This window comes from Mustela nigripes, chromosome 2 (genome assembly GCF_022355385.1).
Source record: "Mustela nigripes isolate SB6536 chromosome 2, MUSNIG.SB6536, whole genome shotgun sequence".
In the NCBI taxonomy this organism is placed as follows: domain Eukaryota; kingdom Metazoa; phylum Chordata; class Mammalia; order Carnivora; family Mustelidae; genus Mustela; species Mustela nigripes.
In genome coordinates, this window is record NC_081558.1 from 176,548,745 (window position 1) to 176,553,555 (window position 4,811).

At 36.3% G+C, this 4,811-nt stretch overlaps 1 non-coding gene across 1 annotated transcript; it reads left to right on the plus strand.

The window, feature by feature from the left end:
- The first annotated feature begins 3,947 nt into the window (after positions 1–3,947).
- On the plus strand, positions 3,948–4,052 carry LOC132012671 (U6 spliceosomal RNA). The gene has a single exon (XR_009402675.1). It is a non-coding gene; the product is annotated as a U6 spliceosomal RNA (small nuclear RNA).
- The last annotated feature ends 759 nt before the right edge of the window (positions 4,053–4,811 follow it).

The window sequence follows — 4,811 nt, forward strand, 5'->3', positions numbered from 1 at the left end:
CCCGGCCGCCGCAAGATAAACAAGAAGTCACAGTACTTATCTGGGTCATGATACTTTGTTACTCAGGCAAAACGTAGTACCAAATGTTTTAAATTCTGTCACTAGCAGAGGTCAGAAGGATGACAGAATCAGCTCTGTGGGCCTTTCATTTGGCTCTCCTAATTATCTTAATTATGCAAGTTCCTCCAGGTCAGCACACAGTTCAAAACAGAGCCTAAAATGCTCTTTCCCCAGCTATCAGCCTCTTTACTTTTACCTTTAAACACTAAAGACTACAAATATGACCTTCCACTGACCTGACTGATCCATTTTAAGAGACTTTCCAGCAAAACTAACTGAGCAAGGCAACCTCGTAGGGCTGCAAGGCCGAGAACTGATAAGCTCGTCAACAGCAACAGCCTGTCAGGCAAAAATGTTCCAACAGAGTGCACTTCACAAAGCTTTTCTTGGTGTCTGCAAGACAACCATAGCAGTGCTTGCCCAGGGCTCACTGGGAAATAAGGGGGATGGAGAAAGGGGTGGGTAGGTGACGCTGAGGTGTTGGACAAGTGCAGGCTCCTCTCCTGCAGATGGTCCTTGGGCCACAGGTCAGCACGGCCCCATAAGGCACAACATATGAAAAGAATTGGGGTTTTGCCCATTCTGACTCCAGCATTAGTTCCAGGACTCTTCCCACCTTTGTGCACCCATTCAGTGACCTCTGCTGCCCCTCCAAGGCCACATCCTCTCTCTATGTATATATCTCATTCCCATCCATGGTAGCCAGTGCCTGCACTTTGCTACTGTCTTCTCACTTCCTTCAATGTGGAATCCCTTCAATTTCCTATCCCTGTTTGAGCATATTGCCTTAAACACTCATTGTGCTTTGCCTCCTTCTCATTGGCTGGGTCTCAGCATGAGCATAACCTTATTCAAGAGATTTCTCCAACTCTGGACTCCAAATTAGGTCTTTAGCCCATCACTATCCCTCATCACTCCCTTGTCTGGTCCTTCTTTGTCATAATTTGACTTTTTCTACTTCTTTGTTCACAAATATTCAGGAAAAAAAAATCTATTTTATTCACCACTGAATCAATACCTAGTACAGGGCTTGACCCAGTGTAAATGTTGTTCTTTATAAATAACACTCAACTTTAACAGAGTTCTTTTCATTGAGTGCCTATTAAAAAAAAAAAAAAACTTCCTAATTAATTGCCACCTTTTCCCCCCAGTAATCTGAACCACCCAGGCTTCCCTAGCACATGCCAGGAACTTGGAATATATCTGCTCATTTAATGGCCAACACAGCAATGGAAGTATGTCATATTATACCCATTTTACAGAGAAGAAAACTGAATGAGCAATAGTTACATGATTTTCCCAAGTGTTTAGATATGCCAATGTCCAAAGAAGAAGTTACATAAGCATTTCAAGCATTATAGCAGGCCAATAGGATCTCATCATCTCATCATTCTGAGATACAAGCTATAAAAGGACCATCTTAACCAACTGAGCCACCCAGGTGTCCCTATAAAAGGACCATCTTAAAGGACACTCTTTTAGTAACTTGATTCTTTAACAAGTTCAGGAAGTACAGAATGATGAAGAGAAAGTATCAATGGACAGGGCCATCCGTTTAAGTAAGTACGGGGCACAGAAGGCCCCTACTGGCCTGTAAGAGAATGTGAGGTATGTGAGTAACAGAATTCTGGAAACACAGTACAGAATGTTAATGACAATAAAGGATGTCAACTCAGCCTATAACTATATGGTGTTTAAGATTAGGAACTCTAGAACAAGACAGACTTGAATTTTAATCCATGCTCTATTATTGGCTAATTTTGACTCATTTTCCCATCTGTCAAATAAATACAACAATTTCATCTCCCAACATTGGTGTGAAAACTACATTATGTATTTAAATTAGTTAACACAAATGTCTGACACAGACTAAGGATTCAGTAAATATTAATTTTGTTATGGTAATTAATTTTATTATTATCTTTAGCTTGAATTGCCACTGTAAGACCAGAAATTTTAGCACCTGTCTCTGGAAGGGTACATGCTAGATCGTATGTGCTGGTGGGAGGTGAGGACATTCCTTACAAGTATGCTGTAGCAGCAGTATCTCTTCTGTGTGAGAAATACTCTATAATAGTATATTTGCATCTCTATTTATCAAGATCAAAAAAAATCTTTATTCTGAAAAAATATCATTTGATGGTATATACCAAATTCTTCCCATTTACATAAGTGTAGTGGAGTTTATAAGTTTATGGACATCCAAAAAAAAAAAAACCTTACGATTTCACTTTTATTTTTGTGAGGTGGTTTTAAATATATGCTAAGTTCTTCCTTAAGTTCTGCGAAAAAGTTCCAATTTTATTATATGCTACCTGACAATTGCCTCCCTTGGGGATTCATTTGTTATCATCCTAATTATCACTTTGAAGCATTCTGGACAATTACGCTCAGAACAATTTGCTCAACCACACCTTGTTTGGGCTACATTCAGATTTGACTCTGCTGACTATATAACGGAATCAGTACATTTGTACCTAAAACAAATTTGCAATTACCTCCACAGGGATTTTTAGAATCACTTCATGTGGTGAGTAGAAACATTAATCTGGGTGCTTAACTACAGCTTGGGCATTAATTGGCACTCAGATAACATATATTGAAGAACATTGCATGGCATGATTTAATATAAAAATAAGTTCTGCCCAATAACTAACTCCAATGCCTTATGTTTAAACACAGAATGATGCTAATGTTTGAAATTCTCATTTGAACCATATTCACTGCATTGAAAATAAGACTATAAGAGGTCATGAAATTTAGAGCTTTGTTATTAGCCTCAAGAATTTCCTTCATTATGTAAGAAAACCATAAATAATAGTTTTACTATTACAATGATACTCCAAAAACATAATTTTATTGCTTTTAAAGAGATTTTAATGTAGCTAGGATGATTAAAATCAGTGCTTGGATATTTTTAACCCCGGGTACACCTTCAACACAAGATAAGAATTCATAATTTTATGCAATATTCTTTCCTACAGAAGACTTTATTTTTCTTAGATATTTTGGGTGCATAAAACTAATAAAAAATAAATTGAGTTCTTTTCAAGGTGTGAAACATAATGTGATTGCCTAAGTAAAGACAGAATATTAAAAAATGTCAATGCATGAATCACATTTTCCCAAAATGACTACTGGAGTTAATGCCATTTTAGGTTTGTAATTAATTTACTCAATCACTCATTCATTTAGTGATTGCATATTTATTGATGATTGTATTATGTTCCAGGGGCTATTACAGCCATGGGAAACAAGCATAAACTAAACAAAAATTAATTCCTTCAGAGAGCATCCATTCTGGTTGGTTATGGAAGATGGTCAATACACAAAATAAATAAGCAAATATATAGAATCTTGGGTGGTGATAACTACAGTGGAATAAATAAAGCAGGAAAGGGAATGGAAAATGTTGGAAATGGACTTGAAATTTTAAAGAGTAAGGTTATAGTAGGTTTTACTGAGTAGGTGACATTTAAAGAAATAGATAAAGGAGAGAATGGGGTAAATCTTGCAGAAATTTTTTGGGAAAGACAATTTTAGAAGAAGAATATTAAGGTTAAAGGCTCAGAGGTAAGAGAATGGTTGGTGCTTGGGAGGAAAATCAAAGATGACAACATGGCTGGAGTGTCATTAGAGAGAGAGAAATGAGAGATGGAGAGACAGAGGTTCCAGATACCAATCTAGTAAAGTCTTGAAAAACATTATAAGGACTTTTTCATTAAAGCATTTTTCATAATGTTCACACCCTATGTCTGAACACATTTTAATCATCTTCTGTTTTCTATAAAAATGTTCATTTGGTAGTACACTAAAAGGCTCATGGTTGAACTCCAACTTTAAAAAAAAAAATTTGTTACCAACTGATCAATAATAAAGCTGAAATAGTGCTCCCTTCAGAGCACATATACTAAAATTGGATCAATAAGAGAAGATTAGCATGGCCCCAGGGTAAGGATGACATGCAAATTCGTGAAGTGTTCCATAGTTAAAAAATAAATAAATAAAAATAATACTAATGATAATAAAGCTGAAATAAACCACATTTTAAAATTAAATGCATTCCAAGGATGGAGAGAATTTTGCTAAAATAATCTATCTTCAGTTAAATTGTTCAAACTGACAGAAACTGCTAGTGGTTCTCCAATGTCCATCTTCCCCCCTGGCTCATAACAGAACTCCTGCAGGCCTTGTGACTAAGTATTGGCTAGTGGGATGCAAGCAAAAGATATAGGTCCCAACTTTAAGTCCTAAGAGTGAAGACATGTTGCTATTTTGGCTCCTTCCCCTTTGCGGCTGCCCACAAGTCAATGAGTACTAGAACAGAGATGGAAGTAACACATCAAAATGAGGAAAATTAGGCAATCAGCTGTGACTGCTTATATCTGGTTGGGAATACCACAGAGAGACATAGGTCTATCTTTTTATAGCCTATATTTTGGGACCTTATCAAAACATTAAAATTTTAGAAAACGTGTAGAACCTTTAGAATCCTTATAGCATTTATTCAAATGTAACCCAAAGTTTATCATTTGTTTAGCAGTAATTCCTGAGTAACTTAGCATACCAAGGAAAAGCCTAATGAGTTAAAGAGATTTCATTTACAATTTAGATCTTGTCAACATTTGCTAAAATCTTAGAAAGCTTTAAAGCACATGCCTAAATACAATTAGGGATGTTAAACACCTGATATGGGGAAAATGTGAAAAATGGTTTTCCTGGACCAGCAAAAAGAAAACAACTGTTTACAT